The following is a 25,836-nucleotide window of genomic DNA, read 5'->3' as shown; positions in this document are numbered from 1 at the left end:
TGAAACCTTCATAATTCTTATTTCTTTTTGTCTTACAGAATTAATTGTTATTATTTCTTTTGATTAACCTTTTTAGTTGGCTTACAAAGCATTTTGTAGCATGAAATTTGATTTAGATTTTAGAGAATGAAAATTTCTTTTCACAGGATTAACATGATCATTAAATGTCACCGATTCAGAAGCTGATCCGAGAGACCAGAATCCTACAAGTAAACTGAGTTTCCAAGCGCAGCAGCAATAATATTTCTTTTTTTTTTATTCAATCAAGCAGGTTTTAATTTAGATAAAAATCTTCCTCAATACCCTCTTAGCAGATTAATGAGGAATATACCTCTTATTCTTCAAAGGGCTTTTCAAAGAAAATTGCTGGGAATATCTCTTCAGTGGTGCCCAAGGCTTGCTATTGAATTCTAGTATCCTAGTTCGATTCTGCAAAAGAAGGCGATCAAGAATCTCCCTGTAGGCCCTTTTTCCTTTTCCTGACGATGATATCCCGGAATTGTTCTCTTTTTCCTTTCTTGGAGCCGCCATTAACTGATAATGGGTGATGTCAAGGTTCATTGAGGATCTATTAGGAATAAATCTATGGCGACCACCTTGCCGTGAAGAGGAAAACTTGGAAGAGAAACGGCCTAAAAAGTGATATTTTGCTCTGGCATCCATGATAAAAAGATTAGTCAAAAGAAAGGAAAATTAATTCGGTAAGACAAAATGAAATCAGATTTATGAACGTTTCAGTAAGATCGAGATGCAAGTTGATGGCCGCTGAATAGGCTTGTGGTAAGGTAACTCCATCAACCGTTAACAAAACCGGAAGAGTCAGAAGCCAAAATAGATTTCTCAGAGATGAACTGTAAGCATGGTGGAAGATTTCGACAGATGAAAGCAGAGCTTGGGTTTACTTTTAGTTCTTTGAGTTCAAGCGTACATACAATACCAACAGGTACTATATGTTCAAAAAGGAGTTGAAGTAACTCATCAGCATCAAAATACATCTTAAACGATAAAATTTTGTGTAGACAAAGCTTATATGTCTTGCATTCTCTTGCTCTGGAGAAGAGAATTGTGAAAGAAGACTTCAGATGTTCCAACAACTAAAGAAAGGATTGTAGTAATCACTTCAAATTGATTGATGAAGTTGATGATGCAGCATTTGACATTACATTGCAAATGATATGATTAGAAGGAATCATTAGTCTATAAAAAATACAGATTAAAATTGTTATAGCAATCTATATTGTAATTATAGTTATGATCTTTCTTCTGTTTAAGGGATTTTTCTATTTTTTGAAGTATCAGTTGAAGATCTTTTTGCTGTAATTTGAAAAATAAATGTTTGTAATCACTTATTATTATTGTAGTTCTTAATGTTTCGTTGTAGATAATCTTCTAATTCCTGTTGAAATGTTAACTTTTGTTGATATTATAAAATAATTGTATAATACACACACACGGCTCTTACTGCCTGCTGTGGTCCAATGACATGCGACGATGAAGAGGAAGGCTTCATTTGGGATGATTTTCTTTCTGCTTCATAGAGTAATTTTTTAGTACAAAAATTAAAATTTTTGTACTCGAAAGCTACTTTAAGAAACAGTAAAAAAGCCGTCCCAAATGAAGCCTAAGCCGCACATGAACATTCTCAGAGAATACATCAACTGACTCAACAATGTGTGTGACTAGATCTAGTGATTCTACTGTGAAATCCATTAACAAAATATTAGATGATGTAAATAATAAAATTTAAATGTTAAATATAAAAATCCTAATATTTTAGGGGCTATATATATACAAATTTCCATTTTTATTTTTTTTTAATGTTGACAGCCTGATAATGAATTGCTTTTGGAATTGTATAAAATAATGCAGCCAAACATTCCAAAATGAGTAATGATGTTAGAAATTAGGCCTCTATGGTTGTTCAGAGTGGCTTTAGTTTAAAGGAACAACTCCAGTTTTGGGCAAAGGACCGAATTCCTTGATACCATTCCTACTTAGATATGCCGACAATTGTTTCATGAACTTTTGTTGTCATTGGCCATGTTTGCAACTTTTTGCTTAATTTGGTTGTTTGGTAAGAAGGTAACTACTAATTTGAAAAGAGTTTGCATAAATTTATTACTTATTATATTCATTAGTTGTTGAAGTAGGATAAAGAGATTCCATAAATTCTAATAAGCTTAACTTCCTCTTATGAGCTTCTTACTTACGACTTTCTCTCTCCAGCTCTGCAAAAGGAAGCTCATAACTTCAACAACTATTGAACTAAAAGATGTCACACATAATAGTTATGAATCTGTACATACAGAGATACAAGAAAAAAAAGATAATGCAAGTGAGGCATCCATTAATACTTTCTTATTACTTTTGCCCTCCCTAATAAATCTCAGCATCTATTTTGTTATTCTATTGAAAGAGCTACAGAAGAAGCAGAGCATCCTGCATCTATATTGAGAGTTGTATGTTAGTTCAGCGTGGAATTTGATTGTGTCGATTAATCGAGTCGTATTGCTGCCTCGAACCACAATTCCATTGATTGAGCTCGCCGGGGGTTGCTGGGGGTCCTCCCTCTGCCTGGGTTAGGGTGTGTTGCACCCCAAAATTTTTTTGCCTTACGATCATACAGCATTACGACACTGCAGAGAGTGAGAGAGTAGAGAGATTTATACAAATTTCTCTCGATTTTCAAAGTGAATTTCTTGATGTGAAGTGGCTCTGTGGTTTTCTCATGGATTCAGATTTTTTCATGTTAAATCTTGGTGTTCTTTCTTTCTGTTGCATTTTTTCTTTCTTTTTTTTTGTGTGTTTGTTGTGCGGTTAGACTTTCCCAACAACTAATATTAGAGTTACACTCTTTATTTCGAGTCAGAGTAATGGCTGAAAAAGTAAGATAAGTGGTTGAGAAGTTGTGGGCTCTGAAAATTTGCACCCCTGCTTCTCTGCGGACCCCTCTATTTCTTTCCTTTTTTTGGTTCTCGAGTAATGCTTTAGTTATGGGGCAAATTTTCAGAATACAGATTAGATTTTTAGATAAGTCACTACCCAGAGATATTACCCTCATTTTGCGAGGACTTTATAATCTGAGTTCAGGTTTCTTAAAGGTGTAAGCCCCTATATTTAATTACCCCTCCCGATAATGGGAGAGAACTTTCGATTAAGACTAATAATCAAATAGATACAGAGTATATGACGTATAGTAGTAGCATAAGTTTTGTATTTTGAGACTTGATATTTAAAATTTGAAAATTTATCCATCTTGCTCTTAAAGCAGATGGTGGGGGGAATGATAATGAGCCTGATCAAGATCCCATGGTTCCATCAACTCGAGACATCATGGTCTCCGGTCTACTTAGTCAAAAGAGATAGTCGACCCAACCTAAAAGAAGGATCTTTGTCAACAACCATGCAGTAGAGTCGTTGGACAAAGCATTAGGTTAGAGGGTTGCAGTCATAATCGTTAACCACGTGGAGCCATCTAGCCAAACCATGAGTTCTTTGTTAAGCAATTCATCCAAACCGTTGATTAGAGGACCAAGGTCACGCCCTTACTGGCAGGAAACTATTTTAGAATAAATCTTAGTGATATTCTTGAGCAGACATTAACTTTTTGTGAGCTGAAGTGAAATTTAAATTTGCTCACCTTGGCAAATTATTATAGAGTAGATGGGTTTTACTTTAAGCATTTTGATAGTTAATTTCATTTTTAAATATTTTAAAATTTAAGATTTTTTTTAACTTTGAATTTTTATGAACTTTTAGGTGGCATTTTAAGTGTTTGTGAATCCTTCTAGTTGAGATTTTCTATCAACATGACAATCATCAGGGTGACTTTGAGGTCATTTGAAAATATTTATATTTTATGGAAGTTTGAGGGAATTTAAAAATATATGATCCCCTTCGGTTGACATAAACATTCAATACAACCATCATCAGGGTATTCATAAGTAATTTTTATTTTATCAGCTAAACATTATCAGGTCCATCTATTTGCAAATAGAGGATCGAGATCTTCATATCTTTATGCCTTTATTGGTGAATTATATTTATCGAGACCTTGAATGCCTAATATGAACGTATAAAACAAATATCTTAGTTGATATCATGATTGTATGTTTGTTCGATAGTCTAAAAACTTTGTCGACTCCTATTGTACCCAGTTTTTCATAGTTTTCCCCTAAACGGGGGAGACGCCGGGAGGCAGCCAAAATTTCGAATGAAATCGCATCTGGACCTAATTAAACTCAAAGAACAATGGTGGACTCGAACTTGTGAACTTTGATGCAATAAATTCAATTCTGAATGAATCCAAAGTTAAATAAATCATAAGAATTAGAATTGAAGAAAGACTCAGAATTTGAATCAAGTGAACATAATTTGAACTCCAAAGCAAGGACTTGGGCAAGTGAACTTGTAGACTCGATTTGGACTCGAGCAAAACTCAACTTGAACCTGAATATGGTATGAACTACATAGAGCTTGCAATTTGAACAGCAGGAGACTCGAAAGGATGGAAGAGGCTCACCAAGGAACAATTATTATGTCCTCTGACCGGACGTAGAGCTACGTTCGGCCGCCAATAACATGTTGCCACGTGCTCTTACTCTTTACCGCGCGGCCCGACAACTTGACCCGGAGCGGAACCTCGGAATGCTATGTTCGCGATTTTCTCGGTATTGCTCGGTATTGCTTTGCAAAAATGAGAAATACCGCTCTGTGAAGACCAATACCATGCAAATATCGAGTTGTACCGAGTTTTTTTACAACTCGGTACAACTCAGTATTTGCTCAGGATTTGCTCGGTATTGCTAGGTATTTGCTCGGTATTGCTAGAAAAAACTCGGTACAACTCAGTATTTGCTCAAGATTTGCTCGGTATTGCTAGGGATTTGCTCGGTATTGCTAGAAAAAACTAGGTAAAACTCGGTATTTGCTCGGTATTGCTAAGTATTTGAAATATATCCAAAAGGTGATGGGATGTTGTTCGGCTCTTCAAGGATTTAAAAAACGCACGTACGAGAACCCGAAAAACAGCGGGTCGGGTCGGCGACTTTTCTTCATGCTACGTGGCGCTAAAACATTGGTGGCCGAACGTAGAGGAGCGTACGTTCACCGGACCAAATAAAAGTTCCTCACCAAGAGCCTGAACTATACTTGAACTCAAGCATGAACAAAGGACATAACATTAACATTAACTTGGACTTAAAGTCAAAAGAGCAAATACATAGAACTTTGAACTTGAACTTGAACTTCAAATGAAATTGAACTGGACTCAAGCAAGAACTTGAATGAATCTGCAAAGACTCTAGAAGATAGTGAACTTTGACATTGAACTAAAATTTGTGGATATAGAACTTGAGCTCGGACTTGAACAAACTGCAAAGGACACAAACTTGATTTAAGCATCCAATGAACTTGAACTTGCATTTGATTTAAAAATCAAATGATAAGAACAAAGAAACAAATGAACCAAGTGTTATGGGCATAAGCTCAAGATGGACTCATGCTTGAACTTTACAAGCTTTGGACTTGAAAAAAATAAAAATGAATTGAACTCAATGGACTTGGGGCCTTGAGTTAGTCAAATTCAACATATGTGATTTGGCAAGTCACAATGTTTGATCAATCATACGCAAATGATAATATCTCCTATATGCATATGTAAAGAGAGTGGTGGTGCAAAGAAGAAATGTTTGAAGATTGCTCTCCTACAACCAACACAAGTTGACATACAAACTCTCAATGACACCAAAAAGTCATATATAAGAAACATAGTGTCCCACAAATAATCAAAGGACTACACTTGTTTATAGATGCATACAACAGTCTCCTATGGATATGGAGCTAGCTTACAAATAAATACAGTAGTAAATGGCCAACAAATTATAAAAGAAGACTTGTCATACGTATGGTGTGCTATCTATGGATAAATATAAAAGAGCTATAATGGACTATTCTGTGATATAGACACAGTAACATATTTGCAAATCAAAGTTGATGATAACACATTAGGTGCAAATGATTATAAGTTGATACCAAAGATCCATTCAACATTCCATATGTCAGAATCAGTAATGTAGTGAAAAAGGCAAGTTATTGATTCAAGACACCGGTCATTGATTTCGAAGTGTAAGGAATTGGTAAGGATATAATCATCCAAGGTAGAAGTGGTGGGTTCTTCAAGCTAATAACAGAAAACAAGAAAGATGAAATAATTGATAAAGCACATATTGATTTCTATACGAGTTTTGGAAAGAGAAAGCCAGATCAAAACAAGATTGAGTGAATCTCAATTCAACTAAGTTATGAACATTGAGTTGGATAAGATTATAGAGGCTTGCAAATTTCTTGATGAACAGTAGTCATGCATCCAACATATTGTCTGTGTGCAAATATTGAAGTATTACAATAAGTGTAAGCTCCTACGACAAGAAGCAGGAGATTCGTTAGTGCACCACAATCCACCTGCAGAAAGCAACAAGTAGTGCACGACAGTCTATCTATACGAAGCAGCGAACAACTCTATTCAGAAGCTGCTACGCCGCGCCACCGGATCCGCAACTTCTATGCAAGCAGACAGAAGGCATCCAACTGTAGTTTGTATACACATAGGTATACTAAAAGGGGTAAAAGCAATTACAAAACCCGTAAGGGCCTCAACGAGCGTGTTATTGGTACACACGTGATGTCTAGGAATGCTGTGCGGGCTATTAAATTTAAACTCAATCCTCCTAGGCAGGTAAAAAGGAGTAAACAGTGTTTAATTACAAAATGTCCCCAAACACCTGCATGGACCCCAGCAAGCGTGTTATTGGTACACACGTGACGTCTAGGGATACTGCGCGGGTCAATAAGTGAATTCAAGTTCGAACCCGATCCTTCTATACAGATCAATAGGAGTCGACAAGGTTCGAACCAATAAATAAATGTGGTCGTGACGACCAAAATATTTGTTTTAATACATTCATATTAGGCCTTCAAAGCCTAAAATCAGAAGAATTCACTCTCAAATGCAAAAAACCTACGAAACTCGATCATCTATCGATAGCTAGACAGAGTCGACAAGGTTCAAGCTTTAAATGGAAATAACCCCTAACACCCCGATGATGGCCGTGTTGAATATCAATATCAACCGGAAGGGTTAATTTTGGGCATTTTTCAAATGTCTCCCAAAAGTCCATTCAAAATCCAAATTTCATTCAAATAACCACAAAAAAACCCAAAAATCCAACAACAACAACAACAACATCAAGCCTTTATCCCACTACGTGGGGTCGGCTACATGAATCCTTTTTCTCCATTGTGTTCTATTAAAAGTCAAATTCTCGTTTAAATCTAATAAAGAAAGGTAATTCCTAATATTTTCTAACCAAGTCTTTTTAGGTCTACCCCTACCTTTCTTAACAGAAGTCAAATCTAATAACTCTACTCTCCTAACCAGGTCATCGGAAGGCCGCCGTTTTATGTGACCAAACCATCTAAGGCGACTCTCTCTAATCTTATCTTCTACTGAAGCTACTCCAACCTTTTCACATATATGCTCATTTCGTATCCTATCTCTAAGGGTAAAGCCACTCATCCACCTGAGCATCCTCATCTCTGCCACACTTAACTTAGTATTATGCTTCTCTTTTAATGGCCAACATTCAGCACCATAAAGCATTGCAGGCCTCTCTACCATCTTATAGAATTTTCCCTTAAGTTTGAGGGGTACATTTCTATCACATAACAAGCCCGATGCATTCCTCCACTTCAACTATCCAACTTGAATTCTACTGATAATATCCCCATCTATTTCAACATCACTCTGAACAATAGATCCAAGATCCAAAAATTTCAAAAATCTCAAAAATATTTTAAATTGAAATCTATCCATCATCGCTTAAAGCAAAGCCCATCCACCCTCCGCAACAGTTTGCCAGGGTGGACAAATCAAAATTTACTTCTTCTCACAAAGAGCCAAATGCTTAGTCAAAAATATCACTAGAATCAATTCTGAAATAATCTCCTGCCAGTAAGGACGTGGTATGTGTCCTCTGATCGACGGTTTTGCCGTCAAATGGCACCGCGGGATAAACGGTTATGACTCGGGGCCCTCTGAACCGAGTGGTTTTGCCACCAAATGACACCACGAAATACCGATTATGGCCAGCATCGTTACGCTCTTTAATGGCATCAAATTCTTGAGATATGAATCAATAGGATGTGATCGATAGGGCACAAAGCTCTTTATTAGCTAAGGTGGATTCAAATTTGTCCCCTTAGGCAAATATTCCCCTCGGTCTACAAGTGTGGACCTCCGAAAGAGCACCGCGCGAATGGGTCTATTGGAAGGGACAGATTGGATCGTGCATACGACTAACCATTGAGGATAGAGGCTGTCACCAACACACCTCGATGGGTAGTAATATACATGACCTAGTCACGGGTTTCCCCCACTCGATACAACAGTTCAAATGGGATTTAGTAGATGTGGGACCAAGTTTCCCACAGGCGCAAGCCCCCGTGGTTAATTACATCTCAGGCCGGAGCCCGAGAAAACTCTCGATTAAGGATCATACATTATCCTCTCCTAAAGTGGGATTAGCATAAGGGTGTAGACAAGGAAGTCCTATCCAAAAGGAAGAAAGGTCCGAAAGGTTGAATCAACATGTGTGGCTCATACCAGCACTCGGAGGCTCTAGAGTACTAAAGAGAAACTGGAGAAAGAAAAATCAGGCAATCAATCACATGCGTGAGAGAATGATGATGGTGGCGTCATCTTGTGACGCGGATAAGTAGGATTTATAGTCCCTAAAAGGAATGGGCTTACCTACTATTTAAGGCATACTACAAGACCGAATGTAGTAGCCTCGAATCCTAAATCTAGGTTGGGCTTAGTGTTCTACGAAACACTAAGACTCGTATCCTGGCTAATGTAGTGCAAAACCTGAACTTATCCTGGCCTGAATTGGGGAGCCAGCTAACCACCTAATCGGTTCAAAACCATGCTATCAAGTCAGTTATGAGAGATGGGTGGGTGGTACAATTATTGGAAATAGGACCGACATCTAGAGAATTTTCTAAGTGGTCCTGAACTTATGTGGGTCAGATGCTCCTAACTAATGCAATTAAATTTTATTTAGTTAGTTACTAATGCAATGCATGCTAGTTGAAATGTCAGCTCATGAATGCTATAGAACTTTAAAAACAGGCTTATAGGAAATATTTTTTTGAAAAGACTGGGTCTCCCTAGGTCCAGCACTTCATCCTTATAGGCCAGATTATTTGGACTCTACCCGCAGGCAGGGAGATATTTTATAGCAAGGAAAGAAGAATGCAGTAATATGCATGCGACCCCGGACGATTTCGGTAGTTCCCTAGGTTCGTTAAGTTTCTATGTTATTTAAGACTTAAAATTTTAAAAATTAGTTATGAGTAGAAAAATTTTGTAATCCTTAAAAAAGCCTAACGAAAATCCAGGCGAAAACAAAATCGGCATGCAAGAAAAAAACCTAAAGAAAAATAGACAATTTCTACTGCACAATCAGGTAAACACATTAAGATAAATCTAAAAATAATCAACTAAATTGCCATAGGCAAACTGCCCTTATTACAACCCAGATATGCAGAAAATAAAGTGGCCGAGCACCACTGCCAACAACCCGAATTTCTAAGCCTATGACAGACGCAAATGACTTTGAATGGGATATTGGTCTTTAGTCTTCTAGGTGTCTTCTTCTACTTGGACTCCTTGGAACTCTCCTCCTTAGACTCCTTAGATCTCTCCTCCTTGGACTCCTTGGATTTCTCCTCCTTGGACTCCTTGGATCCGTCGTGGCTTGAATATCCAAACGAAGAGACAATTCTCCCTTCTGGGGATGATTGCCTTTTCTCTTTAAATATCTAAAGCCATCCAACTCGATCTTTCAAATGGAAGAATACCCTCCCCTTTAGGGATGCCTTCTTCTTTTGGAATTCGAGTTGGATAAAAATATCTCACTCAGAGTGCATTTTCACAACTCTTAACTATATTACAAATTTTACATCCATTTAAAAAAGAAAATTCTAGACTCTCTGCATGGTTATCATAGTAAAAATCTCAAGCAGTTATATATGAAAATAAAAATAACTCAAACCATTGACCCTGTGTCAAGCCATGCTCTTAATTATGAGGGCTGAGCAGCTCCATCTGTAGCAGTTATCATTATTTTTAGCCCTCATTTATTTAGGAGGGCTGAGCAAGCACCTGCATAAGATAATATTAGAAATCATGATGATGTCCCCCTTTTATCAGCTTGAGCATGGCCACCTGCACGGAAGAACAGTATATATATATATATATAACGCTCCTAACTTAGGGGTAAATCTAGCGCTCATCACATCATCCACAGAATACAGAAAAAGCAAGCAAACACACCAATCATTTTCAAACAGCATGCAATGAAAACCACGGAAAGCTCCGGCACAGAGCAGAAAAATAAAATCCAGCGGCCTAACCTAGATCTAGAAGTGGTGCCCTAGCAAACAATTCTATGTGTGTGTAAGACTGGTGTGGTTTGGACGGGTCCTAAGCAATGTAGTTAGTTAAAGTTATATAGAGTTCAGGTTTGTTGGGGGTCTGAAAATAATATTTTAGTTTAAATTCAAATATTAGTGAATTAGGGCCCATTTTAATTATTTCAGTTTGTTGATCAGTTTTAAGAGCTTAGGATACTGATATTTAGAGTTCAAGTGATATTAACCAATTTTGGAAAATCTTGAGTCCTCTTAGGAACTAGACTAAGGGTCCAAAAAGTCACTATGAGAAATAGGCTATGTTTGGGGTTCCAATCATCTTAAGAAAATACTAGACCTTAATACAAATAGTTAGACAGGTAGTACACTGAATTTAGAGTTTTCTAGGCAAAGTTATGAATTTCCTAAGTTTTGGACCCTAAATGAACTAGGGTTGACCAAAAAGTTGACTTTCTAATTTAGGTGAGTTTCTGGACATCTAATATTTTTCATAAATACTAGACCTAATAAGAGTCTAATGCAAGTGAGTTTGCCTAATTTAGAATTTTTTACGATTAGTTATAGATTTTCTAAGTTCAGGATAATTAAAGGAATTTTCTAAATTTCCTAATAAAGGGCTGATATTATGGTTTTGATCCAAATCAGCTCCAGACTGATTGGAATCACTCCCAAAGGTTAAGAATGACCATCGAAATTGTTCCCAAGTGTTTGAAGAAAATTTGGGATTTTTAATAATTTTTAATGAATTATTAGGGGCAAAAAGGTAAATTCTACCTATGGTCAAATTAGGGATCAACCTGAAGTCAAACTAGGGAGCCCTATTTATCTAAGGTCAAGGATAAGATTCTGGTCAATTTGAGGTATTATGGATAATTTTCTGACCTAAAATGTATTTATTATAATTTTCAGAAGTTCTCGGAGCCTTATTTAAGAGGTTAATTAGGGTTGGTTAATTAAGGGGTTTAAAGACTCCTAAAAATTTCAAGAAAATTCTAGGAGGTTTATGATGTCACTAAGTTTAAGTGTTGAGGTTTTCATGTCAACCAGTGGTCTATCCTAAGCCCTAGAAAATTTTTAAGTTCGCTAGACGGGTCCTTAATTTTTATCCTTAAGGTGTCATTACGTTATATGGGTTTAAATAGAGTTTTACACTAACCCTCAAAGAAATAATGCATTGGAAACATATAAAAGCAGTAAACACACATATCTTTAAATCTAGGAGAGCCTAAATTAAATGCTCGTGGTGCAACCTATACATGCAAGCTACGACGGACAAAAAATAAATAAAACTAATGACGGGGATTTGTGAATGATTGTAACTCAACCATCCACTAATCCACTCCCCCATGATTTGCTCTTCATGCATAGAAGCTATATTTAAAATTTCATGGAAGTGAATCTCTCAAAAATCAGGATTTAAAATAATAGTTTCAAAGTAATTTTAAAATACTTTATAAATACATATTTATATAAATTTTTGGAAAATACGATAATTTAAAATAGATCACATTTGTATCTACATAGGTATAAGAGAGATTCACTGGCCACTCGATCGAGCTTTCAAAAAGATTTGAAAATAACTTGTAATTTCAAAATAATTATAATAATAAATATTTAAATAATAGGAAAAATACACAAAATAGCCATTTAAGACAGAAATCTATCCAGGCAGCAAGAATCAGCTCCTGCAAATAATTTTAAATTAAAATTCATAATTTTTCGAAAAGAAAGACGGGTCGCACGCCGAAATCCGATTTAAAACGAGAAAGTTATAAATTTTACAAGTTTAAATATAATAATAGAATATTTTTAAGATAGTGTCCTTTTACTGTTTTCAAAATAATTGTAGATATACCTAACATTTTTAAACAAGAATGGTCTCAAATCATAAACAATTCAAATATGAATAAAATAAGGTGTTGTACATCGAAAACGGATTTAAAATGAGAAAATTATGATTTTCAAAGTTTAAAGTAATAAAGGGATTTAAAAATAATTTAAATAGTAAGAATTAAAAAATAATTATTAAAATGAAAATAAAATAAAATTTTAAAGTTTCTAAAACTTAACATTTATTTAATGAAATTAATGATAATAACAATAATTAAAAAAAAAAGAATTTAGTATTAATAATATCCAAAGTAATTTAGACGATTTAAAAGAATTAAAGAAAAAAACATCTTAATAATCAAAATATTAAAATAAAATAATAATAATAGTAAAATATAGTTAAAATAAATAAGTTATATTTTATGATTTAAAAAATAAAATAGTTATTTAAATGAATAATTATAATATAATAATATTAATTTAATCAAATCCTAATGTTAAAAGAACAAATTCAAATTTTGAGAGGCTTCATAATTAAGGGATTATCAAAGAGGAAATTTATTTGAAATTCAAATGAGGAATTGATTTCAAATAAATACACTTTCCAATTTGAAATAAGTTATTTTATGAAAGTTATTAAAGGATGTGTTTGAATTTTGAATTCAAAATTTATGGGGGAATTAAGGAGGCTTAAGCTTCCTTAATTTTAGAGGTTGGGATTTAGATGAATTAAGTCAATCCTATATTAATTCAAAATCCAATTGAGGAAAATTAAAAACTTCATTTAAAATAGATTTTATAATTTATGAAAGAATTTGAATTTTAAATTTGGAAAAATTTGAATTCAAAGACAAACTAAATTATAACAATCCAAAATTAGGAATTACTTAAAATAATAATAATATTAAACATAATAAATATAATTTTTAAATAAACAATAATAATAATAATAATAATAATAAAATTTTTTTTTAATGAAGAAAAGAAAAGAGAAAAAAAATTCATTCTCTCGATCGAGGCATCTAAATTTAATGAAATTTTAAACATATATTAGTATCATGAAGAGAAAGCATGGGGTGATATTTGAAAGATCTAAAAACACTTATAAAAAAAAATTATATTGATCTAAGTGTAGTGACCTAGATCTAAAGTTTTGAGGAATCTCACCGTTAGATCTTCAAGTTCTTTATACGGTTGAGCTTGTAGATTGTCCTCGTATATTTCTCTAGTTGAAATCACGATCAAACAAGCTCCGGATCAACCGGATCAAAGCATTGGATGGATCTAGCCTTGATCTCGTAGGAGGATCGCCGCCGACGGAGTTTGACCGGTGGATTTAAGTGGAAGAAGGTGAGAAAGTTGGAAGAGCTCTCACACCAAGAAGTTAGGATTGAGAGTGGCTAGGGAGAGAATAGAAGCCAACCCCCTTCATGAAGCTTTAAAAGAGTATTTAAATGATCAAGGTCTTAGATCTACGGCTAGGATTCATCCTAAGATTAATTAGAAGGGAATTGATGTGATTTAGCTGTCTGTTTGATTGCTTGATTTAGGATCAAATTTAAGCTCATAAAAAAATTAAACATATTAAATTAAAAACAAGCTCAAAATTAGATCTGATTTGGGTCAATTTAGAATTTAATTTGATTTGCTCAAATTAACCCAATTAAAGAATGACGACTTGAATCATAACAAACTCGATGCGGCTAAGGTAGACTAATCAGGCTTAATCAAACCCGATCGAGCCTAATTCGACTCAATTCGAGCTAATTCGAGCTCAAATTGGATTTGACAAGACTTAATTAAATCGATCAAAGACTCTCGAGGGCACTCGAATAAAAATCGAGGTCAACAAACGGACCCCTAACAGGAGTGGCAAACAACTAGTGAACCGCTCGTGTTGACGTTGACCGACTAAGCCACAAAAAGGTAGAGTGAAAAAAAAAAACATGAGTAACGGAATATCAGAAAGATGGTGGAAAAAAAGTAGGAGACTTTTCTCCTGGCCTTGTCCCATAGTGGAGGCAGAGCTTAGGAAAAAAGTAGAAAAAGTAGCAGTGCACAACTCAAGAATTATCAAAATGGTGAACTGGTAGTAGGGTCTTCTCCTGGCCTTACCCTTCAACAAGAGTAAAGCCAAGGATAGAACCAACGGTAAAGATCACCTAAAAAGGTAAAAACAAGGTAAGGGGATTCTCCCATAGCCTTGCCCTATGAAGAGGACAGAGCAGAAAGGAGAATCAAAAGTAAAGGTCACCACTAGGGTGAAAAAGGTAAAGAAATTCTCCTCTGGCCTTACCCTGTAGCAGGGGTAGAGCCTAGAGAAGAACCAAGAGTAAGGTAGTAAAAGTACACCGACTATCTGTCTGACTATATCGAACTAGCAGAATAGAAGGTGAAAGGGTCCCATATCCTCCTGCCCATCTCATAGCAGTGGATTGGGGTGACTCAGTATCTGCCTGGCCAAATTGGGTCAGCAAATAAAGGAATCACGAGACCTGGTGTCTGCCTAATCGAAATAAGACACTCAAGGAAAAGGGTGGTGATGAGTTCCTGCCAGGTGCTCTGTCAGACCCTCTCTACCAAGTAAGTCAAACCAGCTTCCTGTCTATTCAGTTCAAACAGCAGGATAGAAGGTGAAAAAGATCCCGCCCCTCCTGTTCATCTCAGAACAGTGGATTGGGGTGACTCAGTATTTGCCTGACCAACTCAAGGCGGCAAATAAAGGGAGCCACGAAGTCTGGTGCATGTTTGATCAGAAAGGGATACTCAGAGGAAAAGGCGAGGAGTTCCTACCAGGTGCTCTGTCAGACCCTCTCTACCAAGTAAGACCAACTACCTGCCCGGCCGTATTCGGACAGCAGGGTAGGAGTTGAAAAAGATCCCGCCCCTCCTGATCCTTTCAGAACAGTGGATTGAGGTGACTCGATACCTCTGCCTGACCTCAGCAGAAGTAAAGAAGACACGAAGTGAAAGCCTGCGTAGTCTTTTACAGGACATCCGGAGTAAAAAGTCATTGAGACTGGCCTCCCAGGGACTCTGTCGGGCTCTCTCAACTAGGTAAGGTAAAACCGACTACCTGTCTGTCCCTATCTGGGCAGTAGGGTGGAAAGTGAAAAGGATCCCACCCCTCATGTTCCTTTCGGAACAATGAATTGGGGTGGCCACTACTTCTGCATGACCTCAGCAAGAAGCTCATAAACCACGAGATGGAAGCATGCTTAGTCTTTTACAGGACATCCGAGTAAAGGGGTGTTGAGGAATTGAGCCTCCTAGGGACTTTGTCGGGCTCACTCAACGGTAAGGTAAAACTAACTACCAGGCTGACCGCATCTGGATAGCGGGTAGAAGGTGAAAAGGATCCCGCCCCTCCTGCTCCTTTCAAAACAGTGGATTATGGTGGCCATTACTTATGTCTGACCTCAGCAAGAAGCTCATGAACCACAAAGTAAAAGCTTGCTTAGTCTTTTACAGGACATCCGAGTAAAGGAGAGTTGAGGAATTGCGCCTCCCAGGGACTCTGTCGGGCTCACTCAACGGTAAGGTAAAACCTACTACCAGGCTGATCGCATCTGAACAGCGGGTAGAAGGTGAAAAGGATCCCTCCCCTCATGCTCCTTTCGGAACAGTGGATTGGGGTGGCCACTACTTCTTCCTGACCTCAGCAAGAAGCTCATGAACCACGAAGTGGAAGCCTGCTTAGTCTTTTACAGGACATCCAAGTAAATGGATGTTGAGGAATTGCGCCTCCCAGTGACTCTGTCGGTCTCACTCAATGGTAAGGTAAAATCAACTACCAGGCTGATCGCATCTGGACAGCGGGTAGAATGTGAAAAAGATCCCGCACCTCCTGCTCTTTTCGGAACAGTGGATTGGGGTGGCCACTACTTCTGCCTGACCTCAGTAAGAAGCTCATGAACCACGAAGTGGAAGCCTGCTTAGTCTTTTACAGGACATCCGAGGTAAAAGGAGTAGTAAGGGCAACCTTCCAGGTGCTCTGGCAAGGCTTCACTTTAACCAAGTTAGCTTCAACATCTGCTCCACCAGCTCGGTCTTGCAAATAAAGAAGGGCTCAATACCCATTCAGTCATTTCAACTGAGTGAATAAAGAGTCAAGCTCTGATGCCTGCATGATTAAAACAAGACAATCAGAAGAGTGGCGAGGGGTACCTACCAGGTGCTCTGTCAGATCCTCTCTACCAAGTAAGACCAACTACCTATCTGATCATTTCAAACAGCAGGATAGGAGGTAAAAGTCACCTCGACATCAGTCTGACACGTATCTGTGTAGGGATGTGAGGGAGAAAGGAGTAAGTGAATGCGGTAATTTTAAGGGTAGAGCCACCTATGGAACCCCTTCTAGCTCTCTGGTAACCACATGGTAGAGGATAAATCGTCGTGGTCATGAATATCCAAATGCCATCAGGATCTCCTAGGGAATCCTAACCCTACACAAAAGGGGAGGAAGTCATCAGAACAACATCTCCCAAGAAAGTTGGAAGAGATACACAGACCGTAAAGTGTGTAAAGGGGCGATCTCATTCCAAAGGAGTAAAAGGAACTCAAGTAGCGAGGGGGCACCTCTACTACAGAAAGTAGGACTATGCCTTGCAAAAACTACCCTCAAGGGGGCTACATTGGTAAACACATACTAACTGATGGGGACCCTGTACGAAATAGAAATAGTATCAAAAACATCCATAGGACCTCTCCAGCAGCTAGGAGTCAGATCTCAATGGGAAAACAAGTGTAAGAGGTCTGAAAGAGCTGACTCTCTACTAGAGAATCAAAGCTCAAAGAAAATGTGATGGTAATATCTAAGGCATGATGCTCCACATCACCAAGTAGGAGAAAAAAGGTCAAAGTAACGAGGGAGAACCCTCTCCACTAAGGACAATAACTCTGAGTAAGCAAAATCTCATAGTGGTAACACTCACCCAAACTAGTGGGATTGGGAAGTAAAAGTGACCTCAACTCATTCATAAGACTAATCCAGCAACTGAGCCTAGTGTATGAATGGTAGGATAGGTCAAAGAAAAGAGTAGAAGAACTGATCTTCTGCTAGAAGATCAAAGTTCTCAAAGTAGTGATGTTAATATCCGAGGCAATATATATTACATCACTATAAGTAAGGAAGCTCTAGGTAGAAAGGGGACACACTCACTATATGAGGATAACAATCATAAATAGGATTGATAAAATATCAGAAGGGTCACAGTGGTAACACCTATCCTGATTGGATAGGACCATGTGGGGAGCAAGAACAACATAACAACATTCATATAGCTACTTTAGCAACTAAGAGTAGGTTATGAATGGTGAAGTAGGTGAGTAAAGAAACTAATGAGCTAATATTCCGCTAGAAAATTAAAGCTCCAAATGATGCAATGCTAACATCTGAGATATGATGTACTACATCGCAACTAAGGAAGAAGTAACTCCAGGTAGTAAGGAGAGACACTCACTACCGAGGATAGTAATCATAAGTGAAATCAATGATCACCAAAAGGTCACAACGGTAACACCTACCCTGACTGGGTAGGATCCTGTGAGGAGTAAAAGTGATACTACCACATTCATGGGATTACTCTGACAGCTTAGAGCAATGTATGAATGAGATAGTAAACTGCCAAAAAAAAAAAACAGAAGGGGATTGATCTTTTCTCAAAAAGACCTAAGCCCACAAGGTAGTGATGTTAATATCCAGAACACAACGTACTACATCACTTAACAAAGATAATTATTTGAATCATAAAGATTTATAACCAATTAAGTGTCGACTCAACCTTGAAGAAATCATCAAAGTGTTTCAAGGGAGGAGCAAGAGAAAATTTGGGAAATTTGAGCTCTTAAAGAGTTTTACCGGGTTCCTCCTATGACAAGGGCAACCGGTTTCGCTCTACTAAGAGCTTTCCTCTTTTTATTCACATACATATTTTTTAATGAGGATAGTGAATAGTTTTGATAACCTAGACCATGTTCGTCACATGAACAAAACTGGGGCATTTGTGCTCTTATAGAGTTTTACCGGGTTCCTCCTGTGACAAGGGCAACCGAGTTTTGCTCTACTAAGAGCTTCCCTCTTTTATCATATATAAATTTTTAAATGGGGATAGTGAATGGTTTTGATAACCTAGACCAAGTTCGCCACATGAACGAAACTGGAGAAAGAGATCTAACAGGCTCTTATAAAAATTCTACTCATTGGTTTTGATAACCCAGACCACATTCAACTCATGTGAATGAACTGGGGAGCACAATCGTATTGAAATTAATGTATAACTAATATCAACATCAGGATAGAGGATTAACCCTATCACACCAAACTAGCATAGAATGGTGTGGACCCAGTATCCTACCTCCAATAGAGTCTAAACTAAAAAGACTACGACATCCCCGATCAGATTCAACTCATATGAATGGACTGGGGGCTTCAACTATCAGAGCATGACTGATAGGAAGAAGAGAATCTCATAGGGATAATGGATCACTATCACCCCACCTGACTAACATGGGTGGGTATAGACCCAGTATCCTCTCTCAAAAGAGTCTAATCTAAAAAGACTAAGACATCCCCGATCAAATTCAACTCATGTGAATGGACTGGAGGGGGCTTCAACTATCAGAGCAGGACTGATAGGAAGAAAAGAATCTCATCCTAGTATAGGATCAACATCACCAAACCTAACAAACGCAGGAGGGTATGAATCCAGTATCACATCTCTAAATGGGCTAAATCAATTATTTAGACATTCCCTATCACATTCATCTCATATGAATGGACTAGAAGCTTCAACTATCAGAGTAGGGCTGATAGGAAGAAGCAATTCACTTTCTAATACAGGATCAACATCACCTATCCTAACAAATACAGGAGGGTGTGAACCCAATCAAAAATGATAAACGGTCACATATCCCAAAGGAGTTTAGTACTTAACTCCATCTAATCTTAAAAAAAATCTCAATTTAAATTTATTAATTCAGCTCAAGCTCCATACTAGCTAAATTATGACATCTCACTTATATGAGTATTTTCCTCTCTTGAATTGAAATTTAATCTAAAAAAGGATTTTAAATTAGAAAAAGGAATTTAATTTTCTTTATTTCTTGTATAAGAGTATACTTCCATATCTTATAGGATATTAATGTATAATGATGATTTCAAAATCATAATTTTCAGACTCAAGTATCAAAAATATCAAAAAAGATATAGATTTTCTGAGATTTAGAGATTTATTAGAAAGGGAAGCCATTTACTTAACACTTTTGGGCTCTTTGAGCCATTTTCTCAACTTTCATGTGCTTTGCACAATTCTCATTTACTTGATACACTTTGTGTACCTTTCACTTTTGGCGCTTTGCGCATCTTTTCATTTTTTGTAACTGGCTTCCTTTTCCAAACCTCTAAAAGCAAATTATTTTTCAGTTGTAAAATCATCTTCCAAGTGCAAGAGAAGAAGACTTACTTCTCTTGGACAAGGAAGAATGATCTACAAAACAAATTCTATCCTCTGATAAGAATGATAGCTTAATTAAGAAAATTATGAAATTTTATTCATCAATATACTATAGTTATCTATGAGATAGAGAATCACAAGATAATAGAGAAAATTTTCACTTCTAAATCCAATTTTAATTCAAAAGAAGAAACCTCTTCACCCATATAATGAGATAGAGAGATCATACTCTTTCATGAGTCATCACTACAAAACTAGTAGAGCTAAAGGAATCAAGAGTGTTAAAATAACTGAAAAATTATTCTCTTTTTCTTTTATTGATTAATCATCAACATAAGGAAGAACGAGGTCCTTCAACCTAAGTACTGGAAGGGAGAACTGTCTTCCCTTCTGAGGTTACAATTATCATTTTTTTTAATATATTTTTCTAGTACAAATACAAGAAAAAAAAGAAAGACAAGTGCTAACAAAGAAGCTAGAGTGACAACTGTCGACTCGGCCTTGGGAGGCCTCCTCTCAACTGCCTCTGAACTCTATACAGCTTACTTAATCATCTGCTAAGCCTTCTTGGAGAGAGCTAGCTGCCACTCTTTCTCAGAACTGTGAAGTGATCTGCCACTACCGCCCTGACTGTAACTATGACTGTCACTGTGGCTGAAACTGTGACTAGGACTGAAGATCATCTGAATTGTCTGAGTAGCATTGTCTAAAGGTTGTACCGAATCATAATCCTGGAGATGGATCTTCCCAGTGGCCATCTGAGTTTGTAAGTGTAAGATTGTGGCGTCCGTAGCTACTAATCTCGAAGATCCTCCTACCTCGGTGTCTCCCTGCTCATCCTGATCCTCGGGCTATCTCTGCTCATCCGAGTGACCTCGACGGATAGTCTCACAAACCTGATATACTGGTATATCCTCATCTAATTCATCCTTGAATGAGTCATCCTCTGAAAAGATCCGACGGAGTGCCTCTATGTAGGGACTCATAGAGGAAGTGATCCTATGAGTGCTGGGAGCTAAAGGTGTCTCAACTCGATCTAGTGACCCAACAAGAGTAACTATTGCGTCCTTATCACAAGTCATCGGGACCGCTTCGGACCCGAGCGAAACTGTTACATCCATCTGATCTACTGCATCAACCGGCTGCACTGCCTCTACCAACTGCACTATCTCATCTGGTCATGCTGCCTCGACTAACTGTACTGATTGTACAAGCCCGATTGGTCGTACTGTCTCCACTGACTATACTGGCTCTACTAGTCGTACTGTCTCCATTGGTTGTACTAACTGTACTAGCTCGACTGATCGTACTGTCTCCACTGACTGTAGTGGCTCTACTAGTCGTACTATCTCCACTGACTAAACTGGCTCAACAAGGGTGTTCGCCTGTCGACGTCTCTAAATCTGTCTACTGCGACGGGGCTCTGTACAGGTAATTGGCTGCTCTGGGGCTACCACTACTGAACTGACCTGAGGCCGAGCAGGCTCCATCCTTGACGATGTGGGCATCGTCCTACCACAGGAGCAACTGCTGGCGGCCTAGCAACTAGAATAGTCTGCACTGACTGCTGGGGTGTCTGCCCCCTCTGCCAATTGTAAAGTCTCCTCGCAGTCTGTCGTCTCAACTGGAAAGTAGCCTGAGAGATCTGTCGGAGTAACCTCTCTTGACTGACAGGCCCTCTACCACGAGCTAGGCGGACGATGTTTCGAATCCTCTAAGCAAGGGCTCGAACACCAGCATCCCTAGGGACCCTAGCCTGGGGCAAAGTAGTGGTAACAGGAGGAGCTGCCGCAATGCGGGCAACATCCTCCTCATCCCTACTGCGTGTTAGGGGGAAAAGCGTCCTCCCTGGACTGCCTCTATCTAAGGAGTTACAACAACCTCTGGAGCAGGCACAACAACAACTGGTCATGGTCTCCGCTGTCTGGGAGCCACCGTCTTCTGAACAAGCTCCTGGTGAGCTATTGCCTGAACCATCTGCTGCCTCTCTTCCTCGAACGCAGCTAAACGCAACCTCCTATTCCTATTCCTCCGGGCCCTTCTCCCAAGGCCGGAGGTGGAGGTAGAATGGACATCTGAACTCACTGCCTGGGTGGCAGGGGGAACAGGGACGACTGGAAGTGCCGGGGTCTGCCCGGCAGTCTCGGAGTGAGAAAGCCGAGCAAAAACAGAAACCCGGCTAGAAGAGGGTGAAGGCACCTCGGTCTGGGCACCCCTCTTCCTAGTGGAAGCGAGAGGGGCAACCCGAACGCGAGGTACTTCTGCCGGAACAGCTGGAGTAACAACAACATATGCTGCCGGCGCTGAGGGGTTGGAGCAACATGTGCAACAGGAGCGGCAAGCGCAGGTCGCCTAACCGCTACACGAACAGGTGGAACAACTGCAGCAGGCTGCCGGCGCTGAGGGGCCGGGGCAACCTGCGCAGTAGGAGTGGTAGGCACTGGACGCCTAACCGCAGGACGAACTGGAACAGGATATGCCCTAGGCACTAGTCGCCTAGCCATAGCGCGCACTGGCTGCGCAACTACAAGAATGGGATGAGCAGGTATTCGGACTGTCCGCCGAGCAGCTGGTCGTCCGAAGGGGCACATGGCTGCGTGTACTCTCCTCTGAGGAGGAGAGAATGCAGCAGCCTCCGCCGGGGTCGGCCCGCCAAGAGTGACAAAGGCCGAGTCAGTGAAGGAGCAAAAAGTGATACCTCCAACTGGCGGACTAGCGAGCAGGGACTCAGGGAGAGTCACCCGCGCGTCCGAACCAAAAGCAAAGGTAATGGAAGGAGCAAAGGAAGCTATGGCACTGTTGCCAATAAAACAAATTTGAAAGGTTAGAAATCAGAATGAAAATAAGGAAAGAAGGGTTTGATAAGGATAGATAGGAATGAATAAGGGACGGAATAGCCTGCTAGGCTGGAAAGAAGTAGAGTAGGGAAGAAAACCCTAGCTAAGGGGAAGTAACACTAAGTAAAGACCCTAACTAAGAATGGGACTGACCAAATCTAAGGAGTACAAATCCCGGAGTACACACAAGAAAAGATAATATATAATCCTAAGATGCAGAGAGAAACTTGCCCCACCGTAGTCGTTAAAAACCTGTGGACCTCCGAAAGAGCACCGCTCGTGGGGTATGAACGCAGAGGGTACAACCGCACTATCCCGTAGGACAAAATGATCGTAGGCCTCTACACTCGACAAGAACAGGTCGATGGAAGGGCAGATTGGATCGTGCATAAGACTAACCATTGAGGATAGAGGCTGTCGCCAACACACCCCGATGAGTAGTAATATACACGACCTAGTCACGGGTTTCCCCGCCCGATATAAGAGCTCGAGTGGGGTTTAGTAGATGTGGGGTCAAGTTTCCCACAGGAGCAAGCCCCCGTGGTTAATTATATCCCAGGCCTGAGCCCGAGAAAACTCTCGATTAAGGATCATACATTATCCCTTCCTAAAATGGGTCGACTCATACATTTCTCAGGCTCAGGCCTGGGATGTAATTAACCACGGGGGCTTGCGCCCGTGGAAAACTTGGCCCCACGTCTACTAAACCCCACTCGAGCTTTTATATCGGGCGGGGGAAACCCGTGACTAGGTCATGTATATTACTACTCATCGGGGTGTGTTGGCGATAGCCTCTATCCTCAATGGTTAGTCTTATGCACGATCCAATCTGCCCTTCCATCGACCTGTTCGTGTCGAGTGTAGAGGCCTACGATCGTTTTATCCTACGGGATAGTGCAGTCGTACCCTCTGCGTTCGTACCCCACGAGCGGTGCTCTTTCGGAGGTCCACAGATTTCTGACGACCACGGTGGGACCAATTTTTCTCTCCATCTTTGGATTATATATTATCTTTTCTTGTGTGTACTCCGGGATTGGTACTCCTTAGATTAGGTCCATCCCATTCTTAGTTAGGGTCTTTCCTTAGTTAGTGTTCTTTCCCCTTAGCTAGGGTTTTCTTCCCTACTGTACTTCTTTTCAACCTAGCAGGCTATTCCGTCCCTTATTCATTCCTATCTATCCTTATCAAAACCTTCTTTCCTTATTTTCATTCTGATTTCTAATCTATCAAATTTGTTTTCTTGGCAGCAGTGTCATGGCTTCCTTTGCTCCTTCCGTTACATTTGCTTTCGGTTCGGACGCGCGGGTGACTCTCCCTGAGTCCCTGCTCGCTAGTCCGCCAGCTGGAGGGATCACTTTTTGTTCCTTCACTGACTCGGCCTTCGTCACTCTTGCCGAGCCGACCCCGGCGGAGGCTGCTGCATTATCTCCTCCTTAGAGGATAGGACGCGCAGCCATGCACCCCTTCAGACGACCAGCTGCTCGGCGGACAGTCCGAGCACCTGCTCGTCCCATTCCTGTATTTGCGTAGCCAGTGCGCGCTATGACTAGGCAACCAGTGCCTAGGCCACATCCTGTTCCAGTTCGTCCTACGGTTAGGCGTCCAGTGCCTACCACTCCTGCTGCGCAGTTGCCCCGGCCCCTCAGCACCGGTAGCCTGCAGCAATTGTTCCACCTGTTCGTGTAGCGGTCAAGCGACCTGCACCTGCCGCTCCTGTTACACATGTTGCTCCGGCCCCTCAGCGCCAGCAACCTGATGCTGTTGTTACTCCAGCTGTTCCGGCGGAAGTACCTCGCATTCGGGTTGTCCCTCTCGCTTCCACTAGGAAGAGGGGTGCCCAGACCGAGGTGCCTTCGCCCTTTTCTAGCCGGGTTTCTGTTTTTGCTCGGCTTTCTCACTCCGAGACTGCCGGGCAGACCCCGGCACTTCCAGTCGTCCATGTTCCCCCTACTACCCAGGCAGTGAGTTCAGATATCCCTTCCACCTCCACCTCCGGCCTTGGGAGAAGGGCCCGGAGGAATAGGAATAGGAGGTTGCGTTTAGCTGCGTCCGAGGCAGAGAGGCAGCAGATGGTTGAGGCGATAGCTCACTAGGAGCTTATTTAGAGGACGGTGGCTCCCAAACAGCGGAGACCATAACCAGTTGTAGTTGTGCCTGCTCCAGAGGTTGTTGTAGCTCCTGAGATAAAGGCAGTCCAGGGAGGACGCTTTCCCCCCTAACACACAGCAGGGATGAGGAGGACGTTGCCCGCATTGCGGCAGCTCCTCCTGTTACCACTACTTTGCCCCAGGCTAGGGTCCCTAGGGACGTTGGTGTTCGAGCCCTCACTCAGAGGATTCGAAACATCGTCCGCCTAGCTCGTGGTAGAGGGCCTGTTAGTCAAGAGAGGTTACTCCGACAGATCTCTCAGGCTACTTTCCAGTTGAGACGACAGACTGCGAGGAGACTTTACAGTTGACAGAGGGGGCAGACACCCCAGCAGTCAATGCAGACTGTTCCAGTTGTTAGGCCGCCAGCAGTTGCTCCTGTGGTAGGACGACGCCCACGTCGTCAAGGACGGAGACAGCAGCAGGAGTCTGCTCGGCCTCAAGTCAGTTCAGTAGTGGTAGCCCCAGAGCAGCCAGTTACCCGTACAGAGCCCCATCGTAGTAGACGGATTTGGAGACGTCGACAGGCGGACACTCTTGTTGAGCCAGTATAGTCAATGGAGACAGTACGACTAGTAGAGTCACTACAGTCAGGGGAGACAGTACGACTAGTAGGAAATTTTTAAGTTCGCTAGACGGGTCCTTAATTTGTATCCTTAAAGTGTCACTACGTTATATGGGTTTAAATAGAGTTTTAAATTAACCCTCAAGGAAATAATGCATTTGAAACATATAAAAGCAGTAAACACACATATCTTTAAATCTAGGAGAGCCTAAACTAAATGCTCGTGGTGCAATCTATACATGCAAGCTACGACGGACAAAAAGTAAATAAAACTAATGACGGTGATTAGTGAATGATTGGAACTCAACCATCTACTAATCTACTCCCCAATTATTTGCTCTTCATGCATAGAAGCTATATTTAAAATTTCATGGAAGTGAATCTCTCAAAAATCAGGATTTAAAATAATAGTAGTCTCAAAATAATTTTAAAATACTTTATAAATACAGATTTATATAGATTTTTGAAAAATACGATAATTTAAAATAGATCATATTTGTATCTACATA

At 39.9% G+C, this 25,836-nt stretch overlaps 1 protein-coding gene across 19 annotated transcripts in view; it reads right to left on the bottom strand.

Moving 5' to 3' along the window:
- Positions 1-247: 247 nt before the first annotated feature.
- The window catches only part of LOC110101602 (cell division cycle 20.2, cofactor of APC complex-like), a 41,393-nt gene continuing 15,804 nt past the window's right edge, over positions 248-25,836 (bottom strand). For 18 of the 19 annotated variants that reach the window (XM_028698847.1, XM_028698848.1, XM_028698846.1 and 15 more), the window contains one exon: positions 248-652. The gene's annotated coding sequence lies outside the window, so the exon portion shown is untranslated. Of the gene's footprint in view, positions 2,637-25,836 lie in introns of all 19 variants that reach the window. The other variant, XM_028698849.1, reaches the window with a different exon arrangement.

This window comes from Dendrobium catenatum, unplaced genomic scaffold, assembly GCF_001605985.2.
Source record: "Dendrobium catenatum unplaced genomic scaffold, ASM160598v2 fragScaff_scaffold_1163, whole genome shotgun sequence".
NCBI lineage: Eukaryota > Viridiplantae > Streptophyta > Magnoliopsida > Asparagales > Orchidaceae > Dendrobium > Dendrobium catenatum.
This window is presented reverse-complemented; position numbering and strand designations above follow the sequence as displayed.